Here is a 24,489-nt window from a genome sequence, read left to right as displayed (position 1 = left end):
TCAGCCTCCTGAGTAGCTGGGATTACAGGTGCCCACCACCACACCTGGCTAATTTTTGTATTTTCAGTAGAGACAAGGTTTCACCATGTTGGCCTGGCTGGTCTTGAACTCCTGACCTCAGGTGTTCTACTGGCCTCATCCTCCCAAAGTGCTGGGATTACAGGTGTGAGCCACTGTGCCCAGCCTCAACCGTTACTTTTTCAAGTGCCTCACTTTGTTTTCTCTTCTTCTTCTGGGATTCCAATTACATAAATGTTTGTCTGGTTGATATTATTCCACAGATCACTGATATTCTGCTCATTCTTCTTCAATATTAATACTTTTCCCCCATCTACATATTTGTATATTTTCTATTGCTGTATCTTCAAGTTTACTGATCTATTTTTTACTGCAGTGTCTAATCAGCTAATAAGTTGAGTTTTTATTTTACACATGCATTTTTCAAGTCTAAAAATTACATTTGGTTAATTTTTATAACTTCTGTTTTTCTCTCCTCATTATGTTCATATTTTAAGACCTTGAGCATATACTTTTAAGGTCTTAAGTTTTTAATCTGCTAATCTTATCATCTCTTTTTTCCAAATCTGTTTCTACTGACTGAATATTCCTTTAGTTATACACATTTTTCTGTTTCTTTGTATGTCTAGAAAGTGTTAAATTAATGCTGGATATTGTGATGTTAAATTTTCAAGTGTCTGGATTTTCTTGTCTTTCTTTAAAGTGTGTTGAATTTTACTTTGGCAGTTGGTTAAATTACTTTTACATCAGCTTGGTTGTTTTGATCTTTGTTTAAAAATTGGTTACAGTGGGCTACAGCAGCCTTTACTCTGGGGCTTATTTAGACCTACTACTAAGACGTGATCATTTTAGGTTCTACACTTATTTTGGTGTCTTTCCACACTAGATAATTGGAGTGAAAATATCTTCCAGCCTCACCTGAGGCAGGAGGATCACTTGAGTCCAGGAGTTCTTGGCTATAGCATTATGCCAGTTGAGTTTCTGCACTAAGTTTGGTATCAATATGGTGAACTCCCAGGAGTGGGGGACCACCAAGTTGCACAAGGTGAGATGAACCAGCCCAGGTTGGAAATGGAGTAGGTCAAAACTCCCAAGCTCATCAGTAGTGGGATGGTGCCTGTGAATAGCCACTGCACTCCAGCCTGAGCAATATAGCAAGATCCCATCTCTAAAAATGAGAAAAAAAATAAAGAAGTAAATGGATAGGTTTAATAGCAATTGAACAAACAGAATATGGAGATGGAGAACTCGAAGTAAATAGAGAAGAAATAATGGAGAAAATAGAGTAGACGTGAGAAATGCTCAAAACGTCCAATGCATATAAATGGAAATAGAATCTGTGATGGCGTATTAGATGTTATTGCTTCATAACATATCACTCCAAAATGTAATGGCCTAAGTTGACAACAATAATGTATTATCTCTCATTGTTTCTGTGGAAACTGCAGGAATTTAAAAGTAGCTTGATTGGGTTATGGTTCAGGCTATTTTATAGAGTTGCAGTTAGATGTTGACTGAGTCTGCAGTCATTTAACAGTCTGAATTCAGCTGGAGCTCAAAGATTCACCTCCAAGGTTCTGAAGTCACTTGGCTAGTGTATTAGTCCATTTTTATACTGCTGATAAAGACATACCTGAGACTGGGCAATTTACAAAAGAAAGAGGTTTAATTGGATTTACAGTTCCATGTGGCTGTGGAAGCCTCCCAATCATGGCAGAAGGCAAGGAGGAGCAAGTCACGTCTTACACGGATGGTAGCAGGCAGAGAGAGGGAGCTTGTGCAGGGGAACTCTGCTTTTAAAACCATCAGATCTGGAGACTTATTCACTATCATGAGAACAGCATGGGAAAGGCTTGCCCCATGATTCAATTACCTCCCACTGGGTCCCTCCCACAACACGTGGGAACTCAAGATGAGATTTGGGTAGGGACACAGTCAAACCATATCATTCTACCCCTGGCCCCTCCCAAATCTCACATCCTCATCCTCACATTTCAAAACCAATCATGCCTTCCCAAAAGTCCCCTAAAGTCTTAACTCATTTCAGCATTAACTCAGAAGTCTACAGTCCAAAGTCTCATCTGAGAAAAGGCAAGTCCCTTCCACCAATGAGCCTGTAAAATCAAATGCAGGTTAGTTACTTTCTAGGTACAGTGGGGGTTACAGGCATTGGCCATTCCAAATGTGAGAAATTGGGCAAAACAAAGGGGCTACGGGGCCCATGCAAGTCTGAAATCCAGCAGGGGAGTAAAATCTTAAAGTTCGAAAATGATCTCCTTTGACTCCATGTCTCACATTAGGGTCACACTGATGCAAGTGGTGGTCTTGGGCAGCTCCGCTCCTGTGGATTTGCAGGGTACGGCTTTCCTCCTGGCTGCTTTCACTGGCTGGTGTTGAGTGTCTGTGGCTTTTCCAGGCACACAGTGCAAGCTGTCAGTGGATCTACCATTCTGGGGTCTGGAGGGCTGTGGTCCTCTTCTCACAGCTCTACTAGGTGGTGCCCCAGTAGGGACTCTGTGTTGGGGCTCCAACCCCACCTTTCCCTTCTGCACTGCCCTAGCAGAGGTTCTCCATGAGGGCCCCACCCCTGCAGCAAATTTCTGCCTGGGGATCCAGGTATTCCCATACAGCCTCTGAAATCTAGGCAGAGGTTCCCAAACCTCAGTTCTTGACTTCTGTGTGCTCGCAGGCTCAACACCATGTGGAAGCTGCCAAGACTTGGGGCTTGCACCCCCTGAAGCCACAACTCAAGCTCTGTGTTGTCCCCTTTCAGCCATGGCTGGGGTGGCTGAGATGCAAGGCACCAAATCCCTAGGCTGCACACAGCATGGGGACCCTGGGCCTGGCCCACAAAACCACATTTTCCTCCTAGTCCTCTGGTCCTGTGATGGGAAGAGCTGCTGTGAAGACCTCTGACATGTCCTGGAGACATTTTCTCCATTGTCTTGGAGATTAACATTAGGCTCTTAGTTACTTATGCACATTCCTGCAGCTAGTTGAATTTCTCCTCAGAAAATAGGATTTTCTTTTCTATTGCATTGTCAGGCTGCAAATTTTCCAAACTTTTATGCTCTGCTTCCCTTATAGAATTGAATACCTTTAATAGCACCCAAGTCACCTCTTGAATGCTTTGCTGCTTAGAAATTTCTTCCACCAAATACCCTAAATCATCTCTCTCAAGTTCAAAGTACCACAAATCTCTAGCACAGGGGCCAAATGCTGCCAGTCTCTTTGCTAAAATGTGACAAAAGTCACCTGAGGGGGAAAGACTTGCCCCTATGATTCAATTACCTCCCACTGGGTCCCTCCCACAACACTTGGGAATTCAAGATGAGATCTGGGGTGGGGACAAGCCCCCAACCATATCAGCTAGCAAGTTAATGCTAGCTATTGGTCCCTGTCCATGTGGGCCTTGGGATGGGCTTCCTTATGTGTCCTCATGACATGGCAGCTAGCTTCCACCATAGAGAGTGATCCAAGAAATTAAGAAAAATTTGCAATGTTTTTTATAGTTTAGCCTAAGAAGCCATACACAATCAAAATCCAGTGTTCTATTGGCCATGTGAGTCAGCTTTGATTCCATGTGGGAGGGTGCTAACCAACAGCATGAATAACAAAGAGCAGTGTAAGCTGACTATGACAGTCTGCTCTTTGATCCTCAATGATTCATGTCCTTCCATCATGCAAAATAAACTCACTCCCTCTTAAGTATCTCAAAAGACGCATCATATAACAGCATTAGCCTAAAGCCCAGAATCTAATCATCAACAGCATTACCCTGAAACCCAGATGCAGTTGAAGCTCCTTAGTTGTTGTTCCTCAAGTGTAGCCTCTTAGAGTAGTTTCCCTTGATCTGAACACCTGTAAACAAAAGAGGCAAGTTTTATACTCCCAAATATCCAAATTACAATGGTGAGGCAGGCATAAGATAACCACTATGGCCCCCCTTTAAAAAAAAGAGGAAATGAGAGGCAGACAGGGCTCACTGGCACATAGAAATACTGAAATCGACCTGGGCACATGTTGTCAATTCATTATTAAGACTCAAACCTACTACTGCCTAGAAATGATTCTCTATGGCACTTTAGGCCCACTCTCTGGATTCTTGGTTCAGTTCCACCTCTAAATCATCTTTCCTATTCCACAAATGATAATACACATTTACAGCTGAGTAGTTTATCTCAGCCTTCTTTATGACACTAGAAATTTGGGGTCTAAAGACCTCTTGCCATTTTGTACTGTCTTGGTACATTTTAGTTCATGTACTGTTAACATTAGTACAACTTTTAAAAATTTTATGGGTCTCCTATGGATCTTATTAGCATTTACTCCATTAGAGATAAGCCACACCCACAAATGTCTATACTGGAAGCCCTCCTGAACCTTAGGCTTCCTCTGGGGCTACTGAAATAAACATCTCCAAGATGCTTAGAAGCCTCAACATTTAACAAAAATCTGCAAAGAGCATCCTTCAAATTCTTATAGGACTTTTTATCTTACTAAACAGTTCCCTGAGACGTTGCTTTAGGTTTCTTTACACTCTGAACAAAAGATTTTACAGTCATACCATCTGCTTCATCTTTAGATCATGTTTTTCCTCAGAGTGCCCTAGATTGATATATGCCTAAAAGTCATTTCTTAATTTTAGCATTGTTTGCCATCTGTAAATCTTGGAATAAGAAACAATTTTAATTTCAAACCCATCATGTTCTGCAATTTTAAATTCTTCACAGTTCTTCCTTTAGCTTTTCTTTCTGCTCTTGTATTTTACTATGAACAGCAAGTAGAAGACAGGCGATACATTTAACACTTTGTCTTGATATCCTCTTAGCGAATTCTTCCAGTTCATTGAGCATATTTAAAATTTTCCATTCTACCCCAGTCAACAATACAAATAAGCTTCCCATCAGTCAATAATATGTCCTCTTTTTTTCAGCTTGCAGTAACATTTTCTTTACTTTTATTTAATTTCTCACTTTATATACTCATTGAACACCATGCAGTTTCCATTAAATGTCTCAAATGACATTTAGGTTCCACTAATAACTTCCTCATAGTCTTTTCCACTCTTCTCACCAAACTATCACCATATTTTTAGGTTTTTGTGATGGTGGCACTTCATTTTCAATGATCAAAACCTGTATTTATCTACTGTTGTGCAAAAAAAAAAAAAAAAAAAAAAAAAAAGTCATCCCAAAGCCTATTGGATTAAAACAACAAAAGTAATTTTTTATTTCTATTGGTTTCTGTGGGTTAGGGATTCATTTTCAACATGGTTGGTACACTCTGGCTCAGGGTCTCACCTGAGATTGCAGCCAGATGTAGGCTAGAGCTGCAGTCATCTGAAGGCTTGACGGGGGCAGTGGATTCAGTTATAAAGGCTCTCTTACAAAGCTGGCAAACTGATGCTGGCTATTTTATCCTTTCTATATTGGCCTCTGCATGGGGCTGTTTGAGTGTCCTCTCTATCTGGTGGCTCACTTCTCTCACAGTGAGAAATCCTAGAGAAAATGGGACGCTGCAACATCATTTATGATCTTCAGAAGTTAAACACCACCACTTCTGTAGAATCTATATTTACACAAGTCCACTCTAATTCAATGTGAAAGGAACTATACAAGGTTATGAGTACAAAGAGATGAGGATCAATGGGGACAATATTAGGGGATGGGAAATACAGATAAGGGTTTGTATACAGAAATGTATTTGAACTTGTCAGCAGGAACAATACCTGTGAGGGAAAGAAGAAACCAGCATAAGGCAGAAGGAAAAGTTTAACAGTGACCCCAGCCAAACCCCTGGAGAACTCCAGAGCTGCAAAAGCTTTTCAGATGTGTCCTGAATTAAGGACAAATTTTATATACCTTCATCAAGCAGTCACTGAATGTGAATTCTCCCTGGAGAGTTGCCCCAACCTTGAGCAAGCCATTATATTAATCCAGTGGTGATTCTTAGGAAGTGAACAAGCTCTGGGCTATCAGAATGCAATATTCTTGGCAAGAGAAGGAGTAAGTACTCAATACTTGAAAGAGAGTCTTTGTGGTTTACCACAGCAACCTCTACATGATGAAAGTTAGAAGAAAATTGATGAAAATTTATTTTAGTTTGGAAACTAAAATAAAATGGTTACTAATTTCGAATTCCATATTCAGTAAAAAATATATATTTTACCAATGACAGGAAAATATGCATATTTTCAGACAAACAAAATTAAGGGATTTTTTGATATAAGGTCCTCACTAAAAGTAAATTAAATAAATATCTTCAGCCAGAAAGAAAACATTCCCAAATAGAAAGATAAAAATCCAGGAAGGGAATAAAGAACACCAGAAAGAGGAACTAAATTGGTAAATATAAATGATAATTAATTATACAAAACAATAGTCATATGTGATCTGAGGTTTAAATTATATGTAAAACAATTTCACAAAAGTGGGAGATAGGTAATAGTAAAGGTAACAATTTGTAATAGTTTATTATAAGTCAAGGCTATATATTATATATCTAGGAGAACTGTATAAATAGTTAATGACATATGATTACAAGATAATAGAAAATGTAAATGAAATAATCATTTAAAAAGTTTTAGTTCTTAAAAAGGAAAGAAAAATAGAAAAAGAAGCATAAAACATATGACCCCAATAGAAAATGGATAGCAACAATGTATATATAAACTCAATAATGTTCATAATTACATTAATTGTAAATTATCTATATACACCGAGTAAAGTCTTATGGTGGTCAGATTGGATTGAACAGCAACAACTATATTGTGATCACAAGATTCATGCTTTAAATATAAAGACACGGAAAAGTAGACAATAAGAGAAACAAAAAAATGCCATGTGTGATGGTTAATTTTGGGTAATTTCCCATCAACCTTAATTACAAGGCATGGTAGTACTAAGAGATGCCCTAAGGGATCTTCTGTATTCCAGGCATACTTTCTTTACTTCTGGTGTGGAGTAATAGTCCAATTTCTCCTTGGTAGTCTGGATCAATTACTCCAGACTACCACAATTCATAATTCCATAATTCCCTTCTTAGCCAGCTGACTCAGAGGCATCAGGAGCCCAAAGTGGCTGGGTGACAGTCTTAACTTCCAGTTTAATGGAATCATTGTGTCTCCTTGTGGCAGACTTCCTCCCTCTGGAACTGGAACCTGTAGGCCAGCAGAGCATAAAGTTGTGAGGACAGGAAATATGCAAAGGTGGCATATTCATCCCCATTCAACTCTCCTATTTGGCTTGTGTAAAGACAGATGAATTCTGGAGAATGACTGTGAATTATCATAAGCTTAGCCAAGCAGTGACTTCAATTGCAGTTGCCTTACCAGATGTGGTTCCATTGCTTAAGCCAATTAACACTTCTCTTGGTAACAATAGTGTGCAGCTATTGATCTTGAAAATGCCTTTTTATCCATACCTGTCCATAAGGCTCATCAGAAGCAATTTGCTTTCATCTGGCAAGGCCAGCAATACACCTTCACTGTCATACTATGGGGGTATATCTACTCTCTAGTCTTACATCATAATTTAGTTGGCAAGGATCTTGATTCCATTTCCTTTCCACAAGATATCACACTGGTCCATTACATTGATGACATTATGCTGATTGGACCTAGTAGTGAGCATGAACTAGCAACTACTCTAGACTTACTTGTAAGACATTTGTGTGTCAGACCATGGGAAATTAATTCTACTAAAATTCAGGTGTTTTTTACTTCAGTGACATTTCTAAGGTCCAGCGGTGTGGGGCATGTCAAAATATCCCTTCTAAGGTGAAAATCTGGCCCCTCCTAAAACCAAGAAAGAAGCACAATCCTAGTGGGCTTATTTGGATTTTGGAAGCAACACATTTCTCATTTGGATGTGTCATCTTGGCCCATCTATTGAGTGACGAAAAAAGCTGCAAGTTTTGAGTGGAACTCCAGGAGAAGGCTCTGCAGCCTCCTGGAGCAGTAGGAGCTCCAAGCTGCTATGCAAGCTGCTCTGCCACTTGGGCCATAAGATCCAGTATATCCAATGGTATTTGAGGTGTCAGTAGCAGACAGGGATGCTGTTTGGAGCCTTTGGCAGACCCCTATAGGTAAATTGTAGTGGAGACCTTTAGTCATTTTGGAGCAAGCCCCTGGCATCATCCTAGGTAACTACTCTCCTGTTGAGAGACAGCTCTTGGCCTGCCACTGTGCTTTAGAAGAAACTGAATGCTTGAACATGAGTTATAAAGTTACTACATGACCAGAGCTACCTATCTGGGTGTTATCTGACCCACCAAACCATAAAGTTAGGTCTGCACAGCAGCACTCTATCATCAAATTGAAGTTGTATATATTTGATGGGGCCTTAGCAGGTTCTGAAGGCACAAGTATGTTACATGAAGAAGTAGCCCAAAGGATCATGGTTTCTATTCGTACTACACAGCTTTTTCTCTCCCAGCCTACACCCATGGCCTCCTGGGAAGTACCTTATGATCAGTTGACAGAGGAGGAGAAGACCAGGGCCTAGTTTATAGATGGTTATGCATGATATGCAGGTACCACCTGAAAAGGGACAGCTGTAGCATTACATCCCCTCTCTGGGACATCTCTGAAGAAAAGTGGTGAAGAAAATTCTTCTCAATGGGCAGAACTTCTCCTGATTGTACACTTCGTTTGAAAGTAGAAATGGCCATATGTGCAATTATATATTGACACACAGGCTGTAGCCAATGGTTTTGCCAGATGGTCAGGGACTTGAAAGGAAGGGGATTGGAAAATTGGTGACAAAGTAATTTTGGGAAAACATATAGGGCTAGATCTGAGTGGGCAAAAGATGTGGAGATATTTGTGTCCTACATGAATGCTCACCTTCTCAGCAGAGGACTTTAATCATCAGGTGAATAGGATGATCCATTCTGTGCATACTAGTCAATCTCTTTCCTCAGTCACTCCTGTCATAACACAGTGGGCCCATGAACAAAGTGGCCATGGTGGCAGGGATGGAGGTTATGCATGTGTATTAGTCTGTTCTCATGCTGCTAATAGAGATATACCAGAGACTGGGTAATTTATAAAGAAGAGAGGTTTAGTGGACTCATGGTTCTACATGGCTGGGGAGGCCTCACAATCATGGCAGAAGGCAAAGGAGAAGCAAAGGCACATCTGTCCTACATGGCAGCAGGCAAGAGGGAGCATGTGCAGGGGAATTCCTCTTTATAAAACCATCAGATCTTGTTAGACTTATTCACTATCATGAGAACAGCATGGGGAAAACCCATCCCCATGATTCAATTACCTCCCACTGGGTCCCTCCCATGACATGTGAGGATTATTACAATTCAAGATGAGATTTGGGTGGGGACACAGAGCTAAATCATATCAGCTTAGGTTCAGCAAAGTGGACTTCCACTCACTAACTTGGCTATTGCCACCTCTGAGAGCTCAGTCTAACAGCAGAGACCAATACTGAGTCTTCAATATGGCATCATTTTCTGGGGTAATCAGTCAGCTCTCTAGTAGCAGGTTGATTACATTGAACTGCTTCCACCATGGAAGGGGCAGCATTTTGTTCTTGCTGGAATAGACAGTTACTCTGGATATGGATTTGCCTTGCCTGCACACAATGCTTCTGCTGAAACTACCATCCGTGAATGCCTTATCTATTGTTATGGTATTCCACAGAGAGAGCACTGCTTCTGATCAAGGAACTCACTTCATAGACAAAGAAATGCAGAAATGGGCTCATACTCATAGAACTCACTGTTCTTACCATGTTCCCCATCATCCTGAAGCAGCTGGCTTCACAGAACAGTAGGATGGCCTTTTGATGTCACAGTTACAGTACCAGCTAGGTTATAATAGTGGCAGGGCTCAGGCAAGGTTCTCCAGAAGGGTGTGTATGCCCCAAGTCAGCATTCACTATAGGGTACAGTTTCTCCCACAGCCAGGATTCATGGGCCCAAGAATCAAGGGGTGAAAATGGGAATGGCACCACTTACCATTGCCCCCAGTGAACTAGTGGCAAAATATTTGCTCCCTGTTCCCATGACCTTATGCTCTGCTGGCCTACAGGTCTTAGTTCCAGAGAGAGGAATGCTGACACCAGGAGACACAACACTGACTTCAGTGAACCGAAGTTTAGACTACCACCAAGCAGCCTTGACCTCCTCATGACTGAGTCAACAGGCTAAGGGAGTTACAATGTTGGCTAGAGGAATGATCCAGACTACCAGGGGTAAACTGGTAGTTCTCACCTCTAGGAAGGTAAGGAAGGGTGGGATATAGGAGATCCTTTAGGGCATCTCTTATTATTATCATGCCCTGTGATTAAGGTCAATGGGAAATTACAGCAACCCAATACAGGCAGGACTATAAATGGTCCAGACCCTTCAGGAACAAAGGTTTGTGTCACCTCACCATGTAAATATCCACAACCAGCTGAGGTACTTGCTGAAGGCAAAGGGAATACAGAATGGGTAGTAAAAGAAGGTAGTTATCAAAACCAGCTATGAACATGTGACCAGTTACAGGAACAAGGACTATAACTGTCATGAGTATTTTTTCCTTATTTTGTTAAGAATATCTTTGTGTATATTATACATACATTAAGCAAATATATGTTTTCATTCCTTTCTTATTCCTTTTTCATGTAACATAAGATATATTAACTTTACATAAGTCTTTAAGTATTGTTAATTTTACATCATAGTATTTAAGTTACATCAGGAGAAAAGTAAACATCATCGAAGGACTTTACCTCCTCTCTGGGCAGAGATTAGTGCATTTATGGTTGTACATAGGATAATTTTATCATATTAGGTGGAATTATTCCTTTTTATTATCTTTATTTGCAGGTTAAGTATGGTTCAAGGGTATGCATAAGGCTATCAAGTTAACAAAGGCTGGACTTGTCATGGTTCATTTTAGATGTCAACTTGACTGTATTAACGAATACCTAGAGAACTGGTAAATCATCACTTCTGGGTGTGTCTGTGAGGGTGTTTCCAGAGGAGACAGCTGTGTGACTCAGTGGACTGAGTAGGGAAGATCTGCCCTCAAAGTGGCTGTGTGTATATGCACCATCCAATCAGCTGGGGGCCTGGATACAACAAAAAAGGAAAGGACAGAATTTCCTTGATGTTTCTCCTGGAGCTGGGACACTCTCCTCCTCCTGCCCTTGGATATCAGAACTGCAGGCTCTCTGGCCTTAGGACTCCAAAACTTACATCAGCTGCTCGCTAGGTTCTCAGGCCTTTTGCCTTGGACTGAAAATTACACCATAAGCGTCCCTGGTTCTGAGGCTTCTGGACTTGGATGTTACTGGCATCCCAGGGTCTCCAGCTTACAGACAGCCTGTCATGGAACTTCTCAGCTTCCATAATCATGTGAGCCAATTCCCCTAATAAATCCCCTTTCATATGTTTCTATGTATGTTCTATGGCACACAATGCTTCTGCCAAAACTATCATCCATGGACTTACTGAATGCCTTATCCACTGTTATAATATTCCACATCCCATTGCTTCTGATTAAGGAACTCACTTCACAGACAAAGAAGTACAAAAATGGGCTTATGCTCATGGAATTCACTGTTCTCGTCATGTCTCCTATCATCCGGAAGGAGCTGGTTTCATAGAATGGTGGGATATCTCTCTAGAGAATCTTGACTAATACACCGTATAAACACTAAACAAAAGGAAGATGGTGTGCCTATGTAGACAGTTCTTGAAGATGATGGTTGAACTTACTATTATTTTTTTTACTTTACAATGGTGCAAAAGTTATATACATTCAGTAGAAACTGTATTTTGAATTTTGATGTTTTCCTGGGCTAGTGACAGGCAGTGTGAAACCCTTGCGATGCTGGGCAGCAGCAGTGAGCTGCAGCTCCCAGTCAGCTATATGGTCACGAGAGTAGATAACCATACCCTACAGTGTACTGTGCTGCCAGATGATTTTGCCCAACTGCAGGCTAACGTTAAGTGTTCTGAACATGTTTAAGACAGGCCTGGCTAAGCCATGAACTTCAGTAGGTTAGATGCATTAAATGCATTTTTGATTATCAAATCAAAATATCAATTTTCAAGTTAGAATGGGTTTCTCAGGATGTAACCTCATCATATGTTGACGGACATCACCAAAATCAGACAAAATCGATTTAATGCAAAAATAATTACTATGAAGATGGAAATTTCATAAACATAAAAGGGCCATTTTAGCAGGAGGCAAACACACCCCAAATCTGTATAAACTCCATAACAGAGGTTCAAATGTTACTATGGTTGAAATGTTTATGTCCCCCCTAAAATTTATTTGTGGAAACCTAATCACAAATGTGATAGTCAGGGGTAGGGTCTTACGGAGGTGATTAGTTCATAAAAGCATTGCCCTCATGAATAAGATTAGTGCCCTTATAAAAGAGGCCCAGAGAGCCCCTTTGCCACTTCCATCATATGAGGACAGAGTGAAAAGGTGTTATTTATGAGGAAGTGGGCCCTTACCAGACACCAAATCTGTGAATGCCTTGATCTTAAGCTTCCCATACTCCAGAACTATGAGAAATACATTTGTTGTTAATAAGCTACCCACTTTATCATATTTTGTTATGGCAGCCCAAACTAAGATAAATGTTAAAGCAAAAATTGGCTGAATTAAAAGAAGCTCATAAAATAGTCTAGAAAAAAATTTAGAAACATAAAACAACACAATTGAGCAATTTGGCTTTACAAAATACTGCATCAAACAATGAACCTTCTTCTCAAGTGCAAATGGATCTTTTGCCAAAATCATAATAAAAGGCTTAGCAAATTTGAAAAAATCAGAATCATTCACAGTGTGCTATCTTTCCAAAATAGAATCAAGGCAGAAAAAATAACAAAAAGTAACTAGAATGATGCCAACTGTTTGATAATTAAGCAATAAACTTTCAAATAAACCATCGATGAATAAATCAAAATGGAAATTAGAAAAATTTTGACTAAATCATAATAAAGATACAACATATAAAAAATTATGAGATTCAGCTAAAGCTGTGCATAAGCAGAAATATATTGCTTTAAATGCATGTATTAGGAAAGAAGAAAGAAATTAATCATTTAACTTTCAATCTCAAGAAGCTAAAAAAAAGAGAAATTAAATTTAAGGGCAGTAGAGAAAAGAAAAAATAAAGTTAAAGCAGAAATCAATGAAAGGCAAAACAAACATATAATTAATAATATCAGCAATAGCGACAGTTGAATATTTGTAAAGATTAATAAAATGTATAAGCCCAGAGCAAGACTGCTTAAGAAAAAGGAGAGATGGCACAAATTACCATTATCAGGAATAAAAAAGGGATATTAATGCAGATCCAATAGAGAAAGGAAGGATAATAACATAATATTTTAATTTAGTACCAATTAATTTGACAATTTGGGCGACACAAATTCCCAGAAAAATACAACTTACCAAAACTGTGAGCAGTAGAAAATCTGAATAGCTCAATATCTATTAAAGATATTTAATCCACTATTTAACAATCTACCCTAAGGAAAACTCGAGTCACATGACTTTACTGGTAAATTCTTGTGAAAATTTAAAGAAGTAATAACACGAATCTTGCATAAACTCTTCCATAAAACAGACAGAGACAACTGTTTCTCTCATGTATCTTTTATGAGACTAGAACAACCACAATTCCAAAACCTGACAAGTATATTCTAAGAAAGAGAATTACAGAGAAATCTCACATAAACATAGTGTAAAAATCTTTATCAAAATATTAAACTACTGAATCTAGATATTTTGTGTGTGTGTGTGTGTATATGTTATATACATTGAACTTCCCTTTGGAACACAATATTGGTTTGACATTTAAAAATTAACACAATCACCGGCCGGGCACTGTGGCTCATGCCTATAATCCCAGAACTTTGGGAGGCTGAGGCAGGCGGATCACGAGGTCAGGAGATTGAGACCATTCTGGCTAACACGGTGAAACCCTGTCTCTACTAAAAATACAACAAATTAGCCAGCCGTCATGGCGGGCGCCTGTAGTCCCAGCTACTCCGGAGGCTGAGGCAGGAGAACGGCCGGAACCTGGAAGGCGGAGCTTGCAGTGAGCCGAGATGGCGCCACTGCACTCCAGGCTGGGCGACAGAGTGAGACTCCGTCTCAAAATGAAATAAAATAAAATAAAATAATTAACACAATCACTTTAAAATAAAAAGGAGAAAAGTTATATGAATATCTTGATAGATGCAGAGAAATTATTTGACAAAATTAGCCCCTCCCTGTGCTTATATTTTGAAGAACTCTTGGCACACCAGGAATAAGAGGTACAACAAATAAAGAACATTATAAAAACCCAATAGCAAACATCATATACATGGTGAAATACTGAAAACGTTACTTCTAAGATTGTGAATGAGTCAGGGATGCCAGCTATTACTACTTACATTCAACATTTTTTTTTTTTTTTGAGACAGAGTCTTGCTCTATTGCCCACGCTGGAGTGCAGTGGCGCCATCTCGGCTCACTGCAAGCTCCGCCTCCCGGGTTCATGCCATTCTCTTGCCTCAGCCTCCCGAGTAGCTGGGACTACAGGCACCCGCCACCGCACCTGGCTAATTTTTTGTATTTTTAGTAGAGATGGGGTTTCACTGTGTTAGCCAGGATGGTCTCGATCTGCTGACCTCATGACCTGTCCGCTTCGGCCTCCCAAAGTGCTGGGATTACAGGCGTGAGCCACCACGCCTGGCCTACATTCAACATTTTACTGGAGGTCCCAGCCATTGCAATATATATATATTTTTTAAATTAGGATTTGAAAGGAAGTAATAAAGCTGTCATTATTTGTAGACATAATTAGTATATGCTAAGAAAATTCAAAAGAATAAACTATTTGGTCTAATAACTGAATCTACAATGTTGCTTAATACAATTTTATTATTTAAAAACCACTTATATTTCTACATACCATCCACAAACAAAGAGAAAATTATATTTTAAAACACGCTATTTATAATATCATCAAAATATAAACTACATAGGAACAATTCTAGCAAAAGATTTGCAATACCCCAACATTGAAAACTATAAAAATCCTTGAGGAAAAACTAAATAAACTTAGATATAAACTTTTAATATTTAGAAACTCAATACTGTAAAGCCATCAATTCTTCCCAAATCAATCTATAAACTCAACACTATCCCAGTCCAAACCCTACCTGGATTTTCTTTTCTTTTCTTTTCTTTTTTGGCAGAAGCTGACAGACTGATTCTAAAATTTATATGGAAATTCAAAGGGCCAAGAGTATTCAAGGTAACTGAAGAGGAAGAGCAAAGCTGGATGACTTATTCTACCTGAGAACAAAACCCATCATAAAGCTAGCATTGAAGACCTCACACTATTGGCACAAGGATCAATAAACTAACCAATGCCCTCTCTATATTAGAGAATGCACACATGCATGGCCACCTAATTCAAGATGAAGGCCACAATACAGTGGGTGAAAGAATCCTATTTTCCATAAACATTGCTGGATTAATGTGATATATGAGAAAAATGTATCCGGACCCCTTTCTATACCATTGCTCAAAATTCCATATGGATTGCAGATCTAAATATGAAAAATAAAACAATAAAGCTTTCAGAGGAGAACATAGGAAGACAACTTCATGACCTTGGAGTAGGTAAAGGTTTCTTAAACAAAACATAAAAGGCACTAACCCGAAAGGGAGGATTCCCATCTGTATATCTGACAAAGGACTCATATATAGAATACATAGAAAATGTTAATCAATAGAAATAATATAGACGACAAGAGAAAAAATAAAGGATCTGAACAGACACTTTACAAGAGGATATGCAAACATCAAAAACACATGTGAAAAGTGACTTCCACTTCATTAGCCATCAAGAGTATGTAAATTAAACCACAGTGAGATACTACTGCTCACTTATAAAAATGCTAAATTAAAGTCAGAAAGTTTCAAGAGTTGGAGAGATTATGCAGCATTTGGAATTCTTATACATTGCTGGTGGGTTTGAAAATTGGTATAACATTTTTGAATACTATTAGGCATTATCCACCAAAATTAAACATATGCATATTTTATGACCTAGCAATTTCACTCCTGGGTATATACACCACAGAGATATGTACATATGCTCACCAAAAGACATATATTTGTGTGGAAATAAATGAAGATCATGCAAATACGAAGAAGCAAAGGCTATTTACCCAGAGCTTGCTCTAGCAAGGGAGTCAGCCACCCTCACTTGCATTTGGCTGAGACTCAAAGGCAGGCAGAGGACCAGGAAAGCTTCATAATGGAAAAAAGAGAAGGATTCGACTATGCCCTGACTAGAGGTTTCTCAAATGGAGAAGCTGTAGGTGGGCTAAGTAGAAGTGGGGCATACTATTTGATCATTTAGATGCGCATACTTGGCTTTCTCTGGTTGGTCCTAAGTTACAAATAGGGCAAAAAATTAGGGAAAATGATAGCTAAGGTCAACTTGTGGCCACTTTGGGGCCAATTCCTACAAAGGTTGTGATTTAGCATCCTGGAATGAGGGCTACCAATGTAGGTCAGGGTTCTGTTTTTATATAAGCTCTGGCAGTTATCTGTTTATATATTCAAAGACTCACTAGAATTTTCCTATACATTTTTCACAATAACCCTAAACTGGAAACTACCCAAATTCTCATCATTAGCATCATGTATAAATAAATGGGACAAATTCACACAATGAAATACTATACAGCAATGAGAATGAACAAACTACAACTACATACAACAATATGGATGAATCTCATAAACATAATGTTGAACAAAAGTCAGACACAAAAGAGTACATACAATAGGATTCCATTTATTCAAAACACACAGAGGCAACCCTAATCTACCCTAATCTACACTATTAGAAGTCAGGATGATGGTACTTTTGAGGGGAGGGGTAAATACTTGATAGCAATACACAGGAGTGTTCTGGGAAACAGAAACTTGCTCTGTTTTTTGATCTGGATGCTGGTTACATGAGTGTGTCCAGTTGTAAAAGTTCACTGGGACTTATGAAAACTTTGTGTATGTATGTTAGTTTCCAATAAAAATTTTAAAAGAATCTAACAACTCATTGGTAAAAATTACTCCAATTAACATTCAGGTATCTGCATTTGGGTATAATGTTAAAAATGATTCATATTATACTGTTGAGTTAGGAGTTTCACTAGGTTTTAATGTACACCATGGGTTTTCTTTATATACAGGAGAAAAGTCTGCGTATATTTTATTTTCAAGTTCAGTTTCTCTTTCCTATAGTTACAAGGGCTCTCTTTTCACTCTCTGCTACTAAAAAAAATGTAATTCTCACCTAAAATAGTAGAATAAAAATGCCTATGTCCCAGAAAATAGGGTCCCAGAAAATGGACCCTATTTTGACAGAGCATCAGTTCCATAATTTATTCTTCATGTAATTACATAATTCAAACTAATTATTTAGCAATCGTCAATTTTAACTGTATCTTTTTTCTGTATCTTTTATTCCATAGCAACATGCTTTCTAGCTCTCCCACAACCACTTTGCTTAGGGGAGGTGTGCCAAAGATTTCTCTTCACATTAGAAACTATCAAGAAAGGAAAGGGCTTTAAAATTTGTAAATGATAAGCACCGAAAACCTTCTGAACATCAGTCATTTATTGCATGTTCAACAATTAGTTTTTGAGGGTCCCCAAGATGCCAGGCAAGGATCTAGGCACTAAAGATACAACAGAGTAATGGCCAAGCACATAGGTTCTTAATTTAGGTAGGCAGGGTTCAAATCCTAGCTATATAACTTACTATCTTTTTAAAAATTACCTAATTGCTTTACTTCTCTATGACTTAGTTTACTCATTTATGAAAGAGGGATACAAGTAACACCTTTCTCCTAGCTTTATTAGGAAAGTTAAATGGCATATCATGTGAAAACCATTTAGAATCATCCTTTGCACATAATAAGGACTTAATACCTGTCAGTTGTTTTTACAAGAGGAGATGACATTTGTTATGGTTTGGTTATAGTTTGGCCTCAGCAAATGTTAAAATCTGATCCCTAGTGTTGGCGGTGGGGCCTACTGGGAGGTGTCTGGGTCATGGGGCAGATCTCTCATACCGACTTGGTGCCCTCCTTCAGAAAATGAGTGAGTTCTCACTCTATGAGTCTGGCACCTTCTCTGCCCCTCCAACCTACCCATCATGTGATCTCTGCACATGTTGGTTCCTGTTCACTTCTGCCATGCGTGGAAGTAGCCCAAGTCCCTCCACAGAAGCAGATGTGCTTCTTGTACAGCCTGCAGAACCGTGAGCCAAATGAAACTCTTTTCTTAGTAAATTACCCAGCCTCAGGTATTCCTTTATCGCAACACAAATGGACTAAGACAACACCTAACAATTTTGACCAATCACCTATTGACAACCTTCTCTACCATCACCATGACTGCCTTCCATGCCCTCTTCTCCAGCCATGCAATCCATCTAGCAAGGAAATGACAAATGAGAATTTTTTTTTGAAACACTCTCGCTCTGTCACCCAGGCTGAAGTGCAGTGGCACGATCTTGGCTCACCACAACCTCCACCTCCCAGGCTCAAGCGATTCTCATGCCTCAGCCTCCTGAGTAGCTGGGACTACAGCTGTGTACTACCACACCCCAGCTAATTTTTGTATTTTTAGTAGAGATGGAGATTCACCATGTTGGCCAGGCTGGTCTCGAATTCCTGGCCCCAAGTGATCCACCTGTCTCGGACTCCCAAAGTGCTGGGATTACAGGCGTGAGCCACGGTGTCCGGCCAGAAATGACAAATGCATTAACTGGACTAACAACTAGGATTGTGATACTGGAAAGTCCTTAGTTCATTCCAGCTCCTGCTTTTTACAAATGAAGACATGAAGCCCAGAGATGTTGGCCAGCTTAAATAAAAACTCACACAACTAATTAGGGTATTAGATCTTGGGTCTGCACATTCTTAGTTCAGGCACTGGGCTGGAGAAACCTGCAAAGTAGAAAATTAGCCCATCCTCTCATTTGGTTCATGTCTGACCCCACCAAGGGAAGAAGTAACACTGCTCTTCCTAGGTGGGGGGTTTACCTTGCTATAAGTTTTCTATTTTTAGCCCCTATAGAAGGCCTACTCCCTGCAGATTCACTCTGGCTAACAGACTACTGTGGGATTTAAGGCACTCTCCATGGTGTTGCTTGGTGGTTGCCATGACAACGAAATTTAATAGAAATAGAGTTTTCTAGTTGAGTATTCTGGTGAAGGCTTTAAAGCCAGATTACAGCTCTGACTCTGAAGCTTAAATGATGCAAGTGATTTGTACTGGCACATAGTAGGCATACCATAATACTTGTTGAAAGTCAGAATGAATACATATATGCAATTAGTTGCATGAGGGAGCTGGAAAACCTAACAGCTGAGAACTGAGCTGTTACTTAAAGTCAATACTTAAAAGTCAGTGTGGAGCAAGTTTATCATATCCTCCTTGGGAAGTGGTGTAGCTCTGGATTTTCATGATTACCTGACACTCTGTGTGAGAAATGATTTGTCTGATTCCAAAGGACTGTGTCTGATCTTTAGGCCACTTATTAGCTCTGCAACCCAGGGGAACGTTCCTTCTGCACACAGATGTTTGCTGCAGACATGGAAAAAGTAGCAGGAATCTGCTCTGGGTTCCCCTTGCAGGCCCTTTATCTGGGGCAATTATTCAAATCTTAGAGGGTCTGTATTCAGTCCCCATAAGGCTGCTTTTTAGCAAATGTAATCAACATATTTAATAAATGGATCAAAAAAATTTAAACAGCCTCTCTGGTTCAAACCTTTCAAACCTGTATTTGAAAGGCAGCCCTTCTGGCCACAAGGGGTGAATGTTATTTGATAAATGGAGAGGAAAGGGAGATAAAAAATCTCCATTCAATTCCTAGGTCTTTCAGCAGAAATTCTCTAACCATCCTGGCCTGAAGGGCTCTTTCCCGTCTCAAGGAAATCTATATTCTATATTAATCATTTGACCTTCCTCACCTCCTTCATCCCTTCCTTTCTGCCTCTTTCTTTGTCTCTTTTCCTACCTATTCTTCCATTCTGCCCACCTCTTTTCCTCTCCACCACCGTTCCTTTCACAGTCATGATGGAAAAATCCCAGGCTTTTGGAGTCAGAATTAGCTTCAAATTCTTACTACCTCTCATGCTTTTTAGTGGCATGACCTTCAGCTGTATTCATTACATCTCCAGCAGCATTCTGTCTTGTGTTTGAAGGGCTACCAATGTCTGCCTCATTGGTTACTGTAACAAAGGAGTGTTTCTCAAATTTTGGTGGTCATGAGAGTCACCTGGGGAGATAGGTGAAAATGCAGATCTTCAAGATCCACACCTACAGATTCTGATTTATTAGGTCAAGGTTCCAGATATCTGCATTTTGACCAGCTCCACAGGCTCCACAGGTCCCACTTTGAAAAACACTGGATATGTCCCTAAATATTTAGTATAGTAAGATCCATTGTAATTACTCTAAAGGTGAGAGCTATGATCATTAACAATTCAGCAAACATTTATTGAACATCTACTATGTGCCAGGCATCATGTTAGGCCCTATAGACACTTCCCATTTAATTCATTTTACCACATATTTAACTTCTCCTATATATATATCTCCTATATATATATAGTCCCACATATATATATCTCCTATACATATGTGTCCCACATATATATATCTCCTATACATATGCGTCCCACATATATATATATCTCCTATACATATGTGTCCCACATATATATATATCTCCTATACATATGTGTCCCACATATATATATCTCCTATACATATGTGTCCCACATATATATATATCTCCTATACATATGTGTCCCACATATACATATATCTCCTATACATATGTGTCCCACATATACATATATCTCCTATATATATGTGTCCCACATATACGTATATCTCCTATATATATGTGTCCCACATATACGTATATCTCCTATATATATGTGTCCCACATATATGTATATCTCCTATATATATGTGTCCCACATATATGTATATCTCCTATATATATGTGTCCCACATATATGTATATCTCCTATATATATGTGTCCCACATGTATATCTCCTATATATATGTGTCCCACATGTATATATATCCTATATATATGTGTCCCACATGTATATATATCCTATATATATGTGTCCCACATGTATATATATCCTATATATGTGTCCCACATATATATATATATCCTATATATATGTGACCCACATATATATATATATCCTATATATATGTGACCCACATATATATATATATCCTATATATATGTGACCCACATATATATATATATCCTATATATATGTGACCCACATATATATATATGTATCCTATATATATGTGACCCACATATATATATATGTATCCTATATATATGTGTCCCACATATATATATATCCTATATATATGTGTCCCACATATATATATATCCTATATATATGTGTCCCACATATATATATATCCTATATATATGTGTCCCACATATATATATATCCTATATATATGTGTCCCACATATATATATATATCCTATATATATGTGTCCCACATATATATATATATCCTATATATATGTGTCCCACATATATATATATCCTATATATGCTATATATATGTGTCCCACATATATATATATCCTATATATGCTATATATATGTGTCCCACATATATATATCCTATATATCCTATATATATGTGTCCCACATATATATATATCCTATAAATATGTGTCCCACATATGTATATATCCTATATATATGTGTCCCACATATGTATATATCCTATATATATGTGTCCCACATATATATATAATCCTATATATAGGTGTCCCACATATATATATATATCTCCTATATATAGGTGTCCCATATATATATATCTCTCTCTCCTATATATAGGTGTCCCACATATATATGTATATCTCCTATATATAGGTGTCCCACATATATATGTATCTCTCCTATATATAGGTGTCCCACATATATATATATCTCTCCTATATATAGGTGTCCCACATATATATATATCTCTCCTATATATAGGTGTCCCACATATATATATATCTCTCCTATATATAGGTGTCCCACATATATATATATCTCTCCTATATATAGGTGTCCCACATATATATATATCTCTCCTATATATAGGTGTCCCACATATATATATATCTCTCCTATATATAGGTGTCCCACATATATATATATCTCTCCTATATATAGGTGTCCCACATATATATATATCTCTCCTATGTATAGGTGTCCCACATATATATATATCTCTCCTATGTATAGGTGTCCCACATATATATATATCTCTCCTATGTATAGGTGTCCCACATATATATATATATCTCCTATGTATAGGTGTCCCACATATATATATCTCTCTCCTATGTATAGGTGTCCCACATATATATATATCTCTCCTATGTATAGGTGTCCCACATATATATATATCTCTCCTATATATGGGTGTCCCACATATATATATATCTCTCCTACATATGGGTGTCCCACATATATATATATCTCTCCTACATATGGGTGTCCCACACATATATATATCTCTCCTACATATGGGTGTCCCACACATATATATATCTCTCCTACATATGGGTGTCCCACACATATATATATCTCTCCTACATATGGGTGTCCCACACATATATATCTCTCCTACATATGGGTGTCCCACACATATATATCTCTCCTATATATGGGTGTCCCACACATATATGTATCTCCTAAATATGGGTGTCCCACACATATATGTATCTCCTATATATGGGTGTCCCACACATATATGTATCTCCTATATATGGGTGTCCCACACATATATGTATCTCCTATATATGGGTGTCCCACACATATATGTATCTCCTATATATGGGTGTCCCACATATATATATATCCTATATATATATCTGTCCCAGGTATATATATCCTATATATATATCTGTCCCAGGTATATATATCCTATATATATATCTGTCCCAGGTATATATATCCTATATATCTGTCCCAAGTATATATATACATCCTATATATACATGCCCCGTGTATATATATACATCCTATATATACATGCCCCGTGTATATATATACATCCTATATATACATGCCCCGTGTACATATACATCCTATATATACATGCCTCATGTATATATATACATCCTATATATACATGCCCTGTGTATATATATACATCCTATATATACATGCCCCGTGTATATGTACATCCTATATATACATGCCCCGTGTATATGTACATCCTATATATACATGCCCCGTGTATATGTACATCCTATATATACATGCCCCGTGTATATGTACATCCTATATATACATGCCCCGTGTATATGTACATCCTATATATACATGCCCCGTGTATATGTACATCCTATATATACATGCCCCGTGTATATGTACATCATATATATATGTCGCGTGTATATATATCCTATATATATGTCCCGTGTATATATATGTCCCATGTATATATATGTCCCATATATATATGTCCCATGTATATATGTCCCATGTATATATATGTCCCATGTATATATATGTCCCATGTATATATGTCCCATATATATGTCCCATATATACGTCCCATATATATATGTCCCATATATACGTCCCATATATATACGTCCCATATATATGTCCCATATATATATGTCACATATATATGTCCCATGTATATATCCCATATGTATATGTCCCATATATATATCCTATATGTATGTGTCCCATATATATATCCTATATGTATGTGTCCCATATATATATATCCTATATGTATGTGTCCCATATATATATATCCTATATGTATGTGTCCCATATATATATATCCTATATATGTGTCCCATATATATATATCCTATATATGTGTCCCGTGTATATATATATATATCCTATATATGTGTCCCATATATATATATCCTATATATGTGTCCCATATATATATCCTATATATATGTGTCCCGTGTATATATATATATCCTATATATGTGTCCCGTGTATATATATATATATCCTATATATGTGTCCCGTGTATATATATATATATCCTATATATATGTCCCGTGTATATATATATGTCCTATATATATGTCCCGTATATATATATGTCCTATATATATATGTCCCATATATTTATATCCTATATATATATGTCCCATATATATATATCCTATATATATTTCCCGTATATATATATATCCTATATATATGTCCGGTGTATATATATCTCCTATATGTATATGTCCCGCATATATATCTCCTATATATGCATGTCCCGTATATATATCTCTCCTATATATGCATGTCCCGTATATATGTATCTCCTATATATGTATGTCCCGTATATATGTATATCTCTTATATATATGTCCCGTATATATATATCTCCTATAT

General features: G+C 38.0%; 1 long non-coding RNA gene across 1 annotated transcript in view; it reads right to left on the bottom strand.

Annotated features, from left to right (window-relative positions):
• LOC103891682 (uncharacterized) overlaps nucleotides 1–24,489 on the bottom strand; it is a 39,914-nt gene that overhangs the window by 9,606 nt on the left and 5,819 nt on the right. Inside the window, exons 2-3 of the long non-coding RNA XR_008510517.2 lie at nucleotides 5,322–5,519; nucleotides 3,796–3,879 (exon numbers count right to left, since the gene is read on the bottom strand). This is a non-coding gene — a long non-coding RNA (uncharacterized LOC103891682). The remainder of the gene's footprint in view (nucleotides 1–3,795; nucleotides 3,880–5,321; nucleotides 5,520–24,489) is intronic.

Source organism: Pongo abelii, chromosome 8 (genome assembly GCF_028885655.2).
Source record: "Pongo abelii isolate AG06213 chromosome 8, NHGRI_mPonAbe1-v2.0_pri, whole genome shotgun sequence".
Taxonomy (NCBI): domain Eukaryota; kingdom Metazoa; phylum Chordata; class Mammalia; order Primates; family Hominidae; genus Pongo; species Pongo abelii.
The sequence above is the reverse complement of the archived record's forward strand: the minus strand, read 5'-3'. Positions and strand labels throughout refer to the sequence as shown.